This window comes from Emys orbicularis, chromosome 5 (assembly GCF_028017835.1).
Source record: "Emys orbicularis isolate rEmyOrb1 chromosome 5, rEmyOrb1.hap1, whole genome shotgun sequence".
In the NCBI taxonomy this organism is placed as follows: domain Eukaryota; kingdom Metazoa; phylum Chordata; order Testudines; family Emydidae; genus Emys; species Emys orbicularis.
The window spans coordinates 103,253,479-103,266,988 of record NC_088687.1 but is presented as its reverse complement, the minus strand read 5'-3'; positions in this window follow the sequence as shown (position 1 = coordinate 103,266,988).

The following is a 13,510-nucleotide window of genomic DNA, read 5'->3' as shown; positions in this document are numbered from 1 at the left end:
ATTTCTCCTGTTGTAGCATCTTCACCTTTAGCCATGCCCTTTTTCCATATTGATCTACAGAGCAGGGATAGGAGGAAGTATTCTGTATCTTCGGAAGTAGCATATCAGTTCATGTGTTCCAAATGGGGACCAGAGTTCTGCCTCCAGGAAGCAGGAACATTACCTTGTGGCAATCTTTCTCAATTGACTCCAATGTTGCAGCTACAAGAGACCCTGGATGGAAGGGAAACGTATTCAGCCACAAGAAAGAAGCTCTATTTGATTTTTGTCCAATGGCCACTAGTACCTCCGCCACAGTAACAGACAATTAACCCTCTCAAAGCCTATAAATCTTTGAATATACATGTAGTTATTATTTATATTGTGTTAACACCTAGGTAGTCCATTCATGGATCCATTGTGCAAGGCACTATAGAAACAAAGAGCAAAGGCTAGCAATAAGTACTGTTTGCATTCTCTCAACAATGTGGCTATACATGTATTGTAATCTCATACTAATTTTCTTGGTAACAGAACTATATTGCCATTTAAAGAGGGGGAAAAAACAATGAATGTTTAATTTGTCCATGAACTTTAAATAGATAGTGTTAATTAGAAATTTTATAAGCTATATTTTCAAGTACAATAAAACTGTTTAATTTGACATTTTCGCTGTAGTTAAAATTAGGATACTGCATACACAGATTGCTTTTTCGCCTTATGCTGCCCACATTTTGCATGTAAATATACCTTAGGGTGTCTTTATCAAATTAACATTGCAAATGCTCTTCAAATAAGTTTGGGCACATAACTCACGAGGAAGTTTAGGAACATCTTGTGCAAAAGCAGTTATTTTTAAATTAATTGTTTGTCAAATAGACAAACTTCTTAGATACTTAAGAACTAAGACGAAAAATATGAAGTTTAATATGGCAACATCACAAGAAGTTGTCTTCTACAGTCATCCATCTTTAGCATATAGAATATCAAGGTTGGAAGGGACCTCAGGAGGTCATCTAGTCCAACCCCGTGCTCAAAGCAGGACCAATCCCCAGACAGATTTTTGCCCCAGAACCCTAAGTGGCCCCCTCAAGGATTGAACTCACAACCCTGGGTTTAGCAGGCCATGCGCAAACCACTGAGCTATCCCTCCCCCTTTAGAAAAACAATTCATGTAAAAACAAGTTTCTATCTCATGTTTGCAAGTTTTTTAACTCCAGTTTAAAAATACTGCTTCCTTCCAGTTTTATAGCAATTATGTCACATAGGTTGCTTGAACATGAACTTTTTTAAAAAAGAAACGGGGGGGGGTAATGTTTTTACTACTGATAAATTTCTCTTTTTTCACTGCAGCACAGCAGAAGTCCAGGTAAATCAGTGTAATGTTAGCATATACAGGTACCTGGTATGTTTAACAGCAAAGTGGTCCCCAATTAAAAGGTCAGCAAGGACAAAACACCTTTATGCAGGAGACAGTCCAAGTCAGGAGAAGAAACTCACAGATATAAGAACCACTTAAACATCACCATGTCCCATTACAAGTGCAAGGCACATTTATTTGGCATTGCCTTCAAGAACATACACACAGCACAGCAGACTTAAATTTTAAGTATTAAAAAATCCAAGGGGAAACCTAAAGGCAAGAAAAAGACTCGCATGTTAAATGCTTTCACTTCTGGAAGCTGCTCACATGGTATGGTGATGAGGACAGTATAATAACTTGACTAAGATAGAACAGAGAATTTGCCAAAAGTTACCACTCAATGGTATAGGAGGTACTTGGAAGTACCACTGTCCAGTAGCTGTTGGTAAGTGTTGTCTTCTAAATGGAAATCATTGTACCTAAAATTCAGAGCAACAATCAAACTAAAGGATTAAGATTAGGAAACACAGATGATTTCAATAAATAACTCAGTATAACAAAAAAGTCAGATGTATGTCAAGGCACAATGGAAATTTACAAGAAATACTGAACGTGATATGTACGGGAATTTATTATTATACCCATAACTACCCCCACATCTTTTAACATACCTAATGTACTGTCAGAGGGCATATTTATCCTTCAACGAGTAAATATGGGTGGCATGAGAGACCTTAGACAAGTAATTGTATCTAGTCTTAACTGAATTTGTGATCTGAAGATTAAATCCCATGATTCTCCCACCCTTATACAGGGCAATGTAGCCTAGGACATGGTTTATCAACTATGCTTCCCCAGCAGGTCTGACTAGACTCAGTACCTGAGGTTCTTCCCCTCAAGAGCTAGTGACCAGAAATAAATAATGTGACCAGAGAACCTCCTTGAACCAAAGTATTGTTTAGTCCTATCACTAGGAACAAACAGAAAAAAGGATTTTAAAAACCAAAAAGGTCTACATGCATGTCTATCTGACCTAAAGGCTTAGCAGAGAGCTGAGGTAGATCTAGTTTCACTATCTCTCCCTCAAGAGTATCATCACTTATCTCTCAGAAGCCTTTTGTCTCATGGTTCTGGGATTTTGGAGGCTCCTGTATATATAAACAGGCATCACACACACACACACACGGTAGTCTGATGAGCTCATCAGGTGATCCAAGGTAGGACATCATAGCAGATGGGTCTTGCATTCTCTCTTAAGTGTTGGCAAATGAGAGACTGAAAAACTATACTCTTCCCTGTCTACAAGAAGTCTGTCTCTTCTGGATTTAATCCCGTTTTCATAAAGTAAACCCCTTACCACCACCTGACAAACATATAGAACATGCAGTAGTCCTAAATTAGATAAGAGCAGCCCCACATCCTTCACATGGTTAAAATGGATTTTTATAAATTTGTAACAAAATTACTCTTCATTTTTGTGCTTGGAGACAAGTGATACATTAAGGAATTTCAAGATTATTGCACTTTGTTGCAGCACCCAAATGATAGTGCTTAGGCTTGGTTTGCCAAACCTTAGCAATAAGCATCAGCAGAAAAATCAGAACTAAAGCATTAAAAAAGCATTTCATTAGAGATATATCTAGCCTACAATTTGCCAGCACTAACTTTTCATGTGATCATCACAAAGGACATAAGAAGGGCAGCCAAACCAAAAACAGTAGCAAGAAAATAATCAAATTCTTATAAGTGAAAGCCACATATTAAGAAGCAATGTTTATGGATTTGGAAAGAGTGAGATACATGAGATAAAATAGCCTTGTATGTTAAGTAAAACACTGAAAGACAAGGTAATCTCTTTTATTGGATCAACTTCTGTTGGAAAAAGAGAAAGTTTTGAGCTCCACAGAACTTGTTCAGGTCTGGAGACCAGTGGATCTCAAAACCTTGTCCCTTTCACCAACAGCAGTTGATCCAATGAAAGGTATTACCTCACTAACCTTGTCTCTCATATATCCTGGTACCACCACAGGAAATGTGAAAATGCAGATTGCAGCATTTTATCGATATGTTTTAGATGAATTAGATCTTTTGATAGCTCAAGGAAAACAACAAGAGGTATGTCTATAACAGATACAGGTTAGAGTGAATTCAGTTCAGTGTTAAGTTAACTTCTAAGCAGGGTAATTAGTATTTCTGCTGAAATTCACTTGATTTTAATTTCACTAAGTGACAATATGCAAGTTATAAAACAGAATAATTCCAGAAGTGCTAGGAGGGAATTTAGCTCCCTAAATCCAGAATAGGTTCATCTCAGCTTTTCATCTATCAAGGTCGATAAACAGTGTTTTCTGTAATTTATGGTCAAACCTTAAAAGGACACTATCCGATGCAAATTGCCCTGGTCTACAGAAAGGGGGTAAAAAACCACCATTAAAACCTGAAAATTGCCAGATGGAAAAAACTGATGCGAGATATGCAAGTTGTTTCTTCACATTTGTAGCAAGAAGCCAGCCAGGAAGGGGATGGAAAGGTTCTAAGTAGTAACTCTACATTGGGGGAAGGGGGGGGGGAGAAGAGAAAGGGAAGAGGAGAGAGAGCGCGAATGTATATATACATTCGCACACACACACACACACACACACACACACACACACACACAAAGCAGTGGTTTCTGAGCTCCATTATGAATCCTACTGCGTGTACACACAAGAAACTAAAGGAGCATAAATTAGCCTTTTCACACTCCTTCAAAGACTACCTATATCACAGGAAACTGCATAGAGTGTCTAAGTAGTTTCACATGCCACATCTTCCAAGATTATGAGACTGAAGGGTGTTTAAAGGCCCAGCAACTGTTTTTCTTCACTAGTTTTAACTTATATTGGGATTGGTTTTGATCTTTCACCTTTAATTGAGGAAACTAGGTCAATCTCTGGTATTTCCATCTCTGAGTTCCATGAAACACTGAGGCTAAATTAATTTCCAGTAATATGTGGAAATAGTCTTCTCACCCTATTGACCCCTTTAAGCGTTTTCAGATCAATACAATTAGAATCCTATGTACTATATTTAAAACTGTAGCCACAGATTAAGATATTGTAAAATCTTATATAGTTTGCTATTCATTATTATTATTAATGTGTTTGTATTTCACGCCAGTCAGGGATCAGGGGCCCACTGTGTTATACATACATAGACTAGAAGAGGAGTCCTTGCTCCAAAAAGCTTGCAATACATAGTTTGAAATATGAATTTAATAAACTATATATTGTAAGCTCTTTGTACAGCACAGTATAAACTTCACACAAACTAGACAATAAAAACACCACAGGAGGAAGAGAACAAAGTAGAATGGGAAATGTGGGGAAAATGGTAGAAAATGTACAATAGTAAGGGACAGTGCCATGGGAATGAGAGGGGAAGAGGGAAAAAGGGAAGAGGAAAGAGGATTTCCTCAAACCAGGAAAACCTTCCAAATATCAAATATAATGTAATTTAAAAAGGGGGGAAGGGGGGAAACAAGTTTACTGCACTTAGTTTCCACTCGTGCATAAAGCTTATATTATGTACGAGAGTGGTCTCGCTGAACCCACCAGTGTAAAGTTAAGCATATGTATAAGTGTTTGCAGGATCGAGGCCTTAGCTATTAAATAGTGACAGGGTAACAGAAGTTTTCCTGTTAAGGTTGTCTGTATGTCTCAGGCTGACTCAATGCTCTAGTGATTGACAAGCCATGTTTGAGACCCTAGACTTCCAGGTGACCAGGATTAAGGAACCCCACCTACCGCTGGCATGTGCTTTTTTGTGCTTGAGCACAGCAAGGGAATTTAATTCAGGGTATTCTTCTCATCTATCTACTCTGGGTTTGATTTCTGAGACATTTTGAAATAATCAATGGCACCTTCATCTGGAGAAAATCCTCAGAGGCACATCTAATGCCATCATCTCTCTAACAGCATGTACATTCTCATTGCTAATTCACTATTTCAGTTTTACACATTATGGCTTCACATTCACTATCTTCAATGCACAGTATATAAATCATATATCACTGCACATTAAAGGGGAGACTTGACCTGAAGCCATGATTATTCAATCAGTAGCACTATCAGAAGGATGCCACTGTGGTTAGTCATGCCCAACCCAATACCTAAATAATGGACAACTAGTCAGAAATCACATAACTTCAGGGTACCAATCCTTGATAAAGTAATCACAATCAGTTCAGGATAATCAGTACTGGACACATTATTTCCTCTGCTGCAACTTTGCATGCTTTCAGACTGTTTTACTGTTGTGGAAAAATGTCAAAGCAATAAAGATAATAGGTTTTTGAAACTTGGCCCCTGCTGGCTTTTTGCTGCTATGTAACAGGCATGACTCATTTGGAAGGGATGGACCATTAGGAAGGAATGATAGATGTATTGAGGCTACAGGAAGAAATATTCAATAAAAATCACAAAAAAGTTCGAGCACTTAAAAAGGAAAATGCAACAAGTGAAAACAAGCAGAGAGTTTTTCCTGTTTTAGGGCTAAATTATACTCTCAGCTATACTGGTGACAGGTTTCAGAGTGGTAGCCGTGTTAGTCTGTATCAGCAAAAAGAACGAGGAGTACTTGTGGCACCTTAGAGACTAAAAAAATTATTTGAGCATAAGCTTTCGTAAGCTAAAATCCACTTCATCAGATGTATGGAGTGGAAAATACAGTAGGAAGATGTATTGTATACACACACACACACAAGATGGGTGTTGCCATACCAACTCTAACGAGACTAATCAATTAAGGTGGACTATTATCAGCAGGAGAAAAAACCTTTTGTAGTGATAATCATGATGGCTGCAGTTTCTTTGAGCGTGTGTGGCACAATTTCTCAGCATAGTCTGTGTGGTATGTAGTTTGTAACGGATTTTTTACCTTCAGTCCTTTCGGTATGGTCCATCTGTTTGCATTTGGAAAGGAAGGTGTCTGCATCTGTGCGAGGATCGAAATTCAGGTGTTCACCTGTCCCTCACACTTTTTGGATCAGTGGGGGTGGGGGGGGGGGGAGAAGAGAAGAGGAGAGGAAGGAACTGAGTCACTTTTCAATGACCCCAGACACCAAGAACTTGAAATGGCCTAATGGGCTTAGCAGGATACATACCCATTAGACGAAAAAGGACTTCTTTAAAAAAACCCATAAAGATCCATTTCTTATGTTTGTAATGAGGGAATTGGTTGTGTATCATGTATTCTCCAGGATTCACACCTTCACCTTGACTTCCCACCCCCTGCAAAAACACACCTAGAACTAGGTTGTTTAGCACATACTGATTCAAGTGACAAAACAGCTTCAAAAAAAACATTAGGACAAATATTTGAGCTAGTCACAGGAAAATTAGTGACAAATTTTGCTCTTATGGTTCATCAGTTAATGGTTTATTGGGGAAACTCAATAAATAACCCTAGTGTACCCCCTGGGGTCAGGCACAGCCCTGCCTCAGTTTCCCCTCACCCAGAGGTAAACACAAGTCCAAGAAGGCCTTTCTAGTATTAAAAAAAAAAAAAAAAAAAAAAAAAAAGAGGATGACAAGGTGGGTGAGGTAATATCTTTTATTGGACCAACTTGTTGTGGAGCTATTATAGTTGGTTCCACTTTTTGTTTTTGTGTTGGATAGCTACCATCATGGTTTTTTTTTTTTTTTTTTAATAGTGGTTTTGAGTTTTTTGCATAATCTCCAGGTAGGGTTTCTGATTTTTCCCTTCTAGTGTATGGAAGCAATGGAAGCATGTGATTTCTTGTTTGAGATGGTCCTTCCTGGAGTACATGATGTGCATGAGATGGTTTTTCAATTTTCCTGAAGTCGTTCTGCAGACTTGTTCAGCATATTTAGAGTTGTATGCAGTTGTCAGAGGGTTATAGATGGTGAGTCCTCTGAGGCGGTTGTGTTTCTTGCATTTGCTCAGGAAGTAGTTGCTGAGTTGAGTTTTGCTTCCTTCAGGTTGTGGAGTTTCCATTTCAGATAGCAAAATTCAATATCTTCCATTGTCATTCTCAGTATTATTGTAGCCATGGCCCATTGGAGGGTCTCATTTATTTAACAGAAAAACGAACAACAAAAGCTTCAGTCAGCTACTCCACTGGAAAGTCTCTACTCCTGCTAATCAGTCTTCATTCTAGTCCCAGATAGGTTGACCAGATGTCCCATTTTTAAAAGAAAGTCCCCAAAAAGGGACTGACCCCTTAGGTGCCTATATATTACCCTCCACCCCCTGTCCTGTTCTCCCCCCCCCCCCCCCAGTTGCTATCTGGTAACCCTAGTCCTAGAGTACTCTTAGGCTGAATTCCCTGCCTGATTCTTGGGCGTTCAGCCATACACCTGTCTTCCCCTGACAGCGAGTCATTCTTTGGGGGGCCACTAGGGACTGGCTCAGCAGGGTGCCCACTTCATTCTCCTGGCCTGAAGGAGTCCTTACCTGGGAGCACTCTCTGGGCCTGTTCCCTCTGTCTGTGAGCCTCTGCTCTCCAGGGAGCCTCACTCCTCAGGAGCTTCCTCCATTCTGGGCCTTCTGACTGAACTCTCATAAGCCTTTATTAGGCCCCAATTAGTTGCTGCCCAGCCACCTAGGCAATTAACAACTCACAAGAATGAGTTGGCTCATTCTCTTTGGCAGAGCCTGTCACAGGTAGGCTGCTCCCTGACTCCCTTGAAAGGGCCAGTCCCCATAACGGTTGGACACTGTATTTAGGGCATGAACTGTTAATTTGTGCTTTATTATTTAAATATGCTGAACGTAAGTTCTTTCTCTGAGTACTCTAGATCTTTTATTCTGGAGGAGTAAAGATCCCTTTCCTGCCACAATACCCTTAACTTTCTAATTTGTCACCTGTACAAGAGTTCATAGATTTTTACAATTAAATAGTGCAACTTAAATGATATGACAGATGTAGGCATCCTTGAATGAATAATTTATCAGTGCTACAGTAAGATAGACATAAAGGGGCAGTGGCTAGATTCTTAAAAAAAAAAAAAAAAAGGATGGCCATTCCAGGCTTAATGTATCTGATCTCATGCGATTTTTAAAAAGTGACCTTGTACTCATTTAATACTTGGATGGATCACCTGAGCGTGTCTGGTGCTCAAATCTAACTTCTTTGCAATATCAGTGGCTGTTGATTTTATATCATGCTAAGTGATAATGTTATGCAAAAAACCTGAGTTCACTCCTGTACTTATTATTTTAATCCCTTATGCTGTAATGACTCCAGTAAAAAGACACTAGCCTGCAGTTACACTGCCATTAATAATCTTAATAAATAAGAAAAGTATTTGTCAGGTGCCAACAGTATGCTTTAAAACCAACAATGACACCCCCTCCCATGAGCAATTTACAGTCTAAACACAGTTTAAAACGACTCTGACTATTAGCCTAAAGGCCAATGAAGGGATGAAAAAGTCCAAAGGGAGGAGATGATTAGAATCTATTTCTGATTTTTAATGTCCTAGGTACCAAAGGAATATGCCCCAAACATGCCTAAATTCAGCAATATACTTATAAACCTCAGATTTCTGAATATTTTTCTCCTGTGTTTTCTTTAAGGACTTTGTAACCAGCCTGATATCTATCCCACTGTCTCACTGGGAAATCCTTTTGCCTATTTTACCTGACTTGGCTGTAACAGTGGCAAGGAGAAAGTGCTGCTCACATTATCTCATTAGCAATAGGCATCCCCATTCGGAGAATCCTCAAAAATGCTTATGAAGAGTTGAACATTTGGGTTCCCCCCCTCACTCCACCACCCTCTAGGGCTCACATCTGGCCAACGAACATTGGTTATAATTCCCTTTGGAGTTTTTCACTACCATTATATAAATGGACCAGGGAGTGAGACAGTGGGACTGGGTTGCAAACTGTGGTCTCCAGCACAAAGCAGAACTATTCTGATACTGAGCTGTCTAGTATTGTGATTTTTTTAAATATACTCAGTGTACATTAGAAGTGTGGCAAAAGCCATGAACCAACACACGCTTTCCAATCTGTTACTCAATACTAGTCTGAAGATCATGCAACATATTTAGCAAAACATCTGAAATGCCAACTCCTTTCAGTACAATCCAAAATGCTGACCTGTTGACCGAGTCAAGAGCCACTTTGATGTCAATATATGCTGCATGAAGCGGGCAGTTAAATTCTCGGTGCAGCTCAGCCAGAAGCCAGAGGGTAAGGACAGTGCCCATTGTCAACTGCCCAACAGTAAAGCCTTATTGCTGTAGACAAAGTCTGTTAAAGGGTAGCTGCATGCTACCAAGCATAACATGAGCAAAGATCTTTTCAAGGACCAATACCAATGAGATTGGCCTGTAGTTGTCACACTTGGTGCAAGATCTTTTGCCTTTGTATGCGGACACTGTCATGCCTTCTTTCCATTCTGATGGTACTTTTGCTTGATGTCCCCACTTTAAAGAACAATTGACACAGGACAATGCACACTGTTATTTTCAAGGCTCAGGCAGAATATCATCAGGCCCAACATTGTGTCCATTCCATAATGTTTGGATGGCCTTTCATACCTCCTTGAGTAACAGAAAATCAGGGTCTGCTGCCATACAGTTTGACAGGTTATATAAGCTCTGAACTGTGGTCAGCTGGTGGGTGATCCAGCATGCTTTCATAATGTGTTTTCCATCTGTCCAGGACCTCATCTGCCAATGAACAGGGAAAGCCATCTGGTTTTGTGATGGGTATTTATGATGGCCAGCCAGGAACATGATGGCTCTGTAGGGAGGATGCACTTTAGGCCTTCCTATGCTTTGTCAGACAGGGAGTTGATGTAGATCTCAGGGTCATTTTTGCCCTACCTCAGGAATGCAGCAGGGATGCATTCTCGTGCTGACACTATTCTGTCAAGTTATTGACTGGATACTAGGACTGGCTGCTCCACACATCACAATCAAGGTTGGTCAAGAAATGTTCACTGGTCAGGACTACAATGACAATACTGCCTTGCTTATGGAGAAGTCGGAATTTCAACCCCATCCTCCAAAGTCTCCAACATGCTACCTGCACTATGGGGTTGAACATCTCCTGGCCGAAGACCAAGGTCCAGAACCTCAGAGCTGGGCCAGCAGCAGCCATAGTGCAGGTGGAGTCAAGGACTGTGGAGAGTGTTGACTTCATCTACCTCGGGCAAAAGCAGTATTCAAATAATTGTAGCAAACTGGACATTCTTTGATGAATAGATCTCATCACCTCCTGCAAGACGATGATGTGGTTGCTTATGGACTCAAACTTCTTTGTGCTGCGACAAAGTTCAGGATCTATCGATACTGTGTATTACTGTATGTGTCAGAAACCTGGACCCTCTTACAGGCAGACTTGGGGTGGCTACAGGGGTTCCATATAAACTGTCAGCTCCAAATCCTGAGCATAAAGTGGTTTGACTTTGTGTGAAAGGTCATAATTTCCACACAGATCTAGCCTTCCATCAGTCATTCATTATATTCAAAAGCAGCAGCACATGCTCTTTGGCCATGTCACCATAATGGACAGAAACATCCTGCATGCCATGCTCTAGAACTCTTCATCGACACTCGAAGGGATGCACACTTAGACCTTCTCTGGTATCGCCCATGGGGCTGCCCCAGAGATTTGTGCATTTGCAGGATTGAGCCAGATCCAGGAACGTCACTACACAATGCCCGCTGTGATGCCATTGCCATCAACCATGGGCACTCGGGCTGGAGCAGCAACCCTCAGTAGATTATGCATATATAATGATTTGATGAATGTATATTAGGCAAATCAGCACTGAGGGTATAATTACATTGGACTAACCCAAACCTATAATCAAAAACAAATATCACTCTACATGTTTGGTATCCTGACATTTAAGAAAGGTCCATTATAAATGTTTAAAAACAAATATCAGTAGATAATAAAACGTTATCTATAAGATTAGTTGTGAATATTGACTATTTATAATATTGTACACAAAAAGTACATTAAAAGATAGTAAGGTTACAAAACAAAGCACTCAGAAGTTAGGAAATGCCAGATTTAAAGTTGTCTGTGCAACCTTTATTCATCCCCATGTGCAAATGCGCTGATACAATGATTCCTGGCTCATACAGGATAGATGATGCTCACTTAATGAGAAACTAACCAATATTTTGTTTTCTCCTCATTGTTCAGTGAGGTCTTACACCTTAATCAAATCAGAGCTGGTCAGCCGGAGAGTGGTGGCTGCCGACTGTGGGCCCAGATCTCCAGGCAGCAGCACAGAAGTAAGAGTGGCAATACCATACCATGCCATGCCATCCTTACTGCTCTAGCCACCCCCCTCAGCAGGCAGCACCAACACCAGCAGCAGTGCAGAACTAAGGGTAGTACCACAATCCCCCGCCCCTTACAATAACTTTTGTAACCCTCACACACCCCTCCTTTTGGTGTCAGGAACCATACAATTACACCACCATGAAATTTCAGATTTAAATAGCTGAAATCATGACATTTACAATTTTTAAAATCATACGACTGTAAAATTGACCAAAATGGACTGTGAATTTGGCACAGCCCTAGGTATTGTATAGGATAAAAGCACACAAAATACCAGATTTCGGGGGGGGGGGGGGGGGGGAGGTGCAGACGGGAGGGGGAAGGAGACCAGATTTCATGGTCCATGACACTTTTTTCATGTCCGTGAATTTGGTAGGGCCCTATTTATATGAAGTGTCTCTCAAATTAATAACTAATGGTCTCAAGGTGTCAAAAGGAGCATTGTCGGAGTACATAGAATCATATAAGATTAGGGTTGGAAGGGACCTCAGGAGGTCATCTAGTCCAACCCCCTGCTCAAAGTAAGACGAACCCCAACTAAATCATCCCAGCCAGCGCTTTCTCCATCCTTAGGTTTTTAAGGACAGGCTTGACATTGCACCACCTCCCTAGGTAACCCATTCCAGTGCTTCACCACCCTCCTAGTGAAATAGTTGTTCCTAATATCCAACCTAGACCTGCCCAACTGCAACTTGAGACCATTGCTTCTTGTTCTGTTACCTGCCACCACTGAGAACAGCCGAGCTCCATCCTCTTTGGAACCCCTCTTCAGGTAGTTGAAGGCTGCTATCAAAATCCCCCCTCACTCTTCTCTTCTGCAGACTAAACAAGCCCAGTTTCCTCAGCCTCTCCTCATAAGTCATGTGCCTCAGCCCCCTAATCATTTTTGTTGCCCTCCACTGGACTCTCTTCAAATTTGTCCACATCCCTTCTGTAGTGGGGGGCCCAAACTGGACAAAAATGCTCCTGATGTGGCCTCACCAGTGCCAAATACAGGGGAATAATCACTTCCCTCGATCTGCTGGCAACACTCCTACTAATGCAGCCCAATGTTAGCCTTCTTGGCAACAAGGGCACACTGTTGACTTATATCCAGCTTCTCATCCACTATAATCCCCAGGTCCTTTTCTGCAGAACTGCCACTTAGCCAGTCGGTCCCCAGCCTGTAGCAGTGCATGGGATTCTGCCATCCTAAGTGCACGACTCTGTACTTGTCCTTGTTGAACCTCCGATTTTTTGCCCCAATCCTCCAGTTTGTCTAGGTAACTGTGGACCCTATCCCTACCCTCCAGCGTATCTTCCTCTCCCCCCAGCTTAGCGTCATCCACGAACTTGCTGAGGGTACAATCCATCCCATCATCCAGATCATTAATGAAGATGTTGAACAAAATCAGCCCCAGGACAGACCCTTGGGGCACTCCGCTTGATACCGGCTGCCAACTACACATCAAGCCATTGATCACCACCCGTTGAGCCCAATGATCTATCCAGCTTTCTATCCAGCTTATAGTCCATTCATCCAATCCATACTTTAACTTGCTGGCAAGTATACTGTGGGAGACCGTATCAAAAGCTTTGCTAAAGTATATCATGTACACCACTTTCCCCATATCCACAGAGCCAGTTATGTCATCATAGAAGGCAATCAGGTTGGTCAGGCATGACTTGCCCTTGGTGAATCCATGTTGACTGTTCCTGATCACCTTCCTTTCTCCTCCTCCCCCCCCCCCAGTGCTTCAAAATGGATTCCTTGAAGACCTGCTCCATGATTTTTCCCAGGGAGAGAGGCGAGGCTGACTGGTCTGTAGTTCCCTGGATTCTCTTTCTTCCTTTTTTAAAGATGGGCACTAT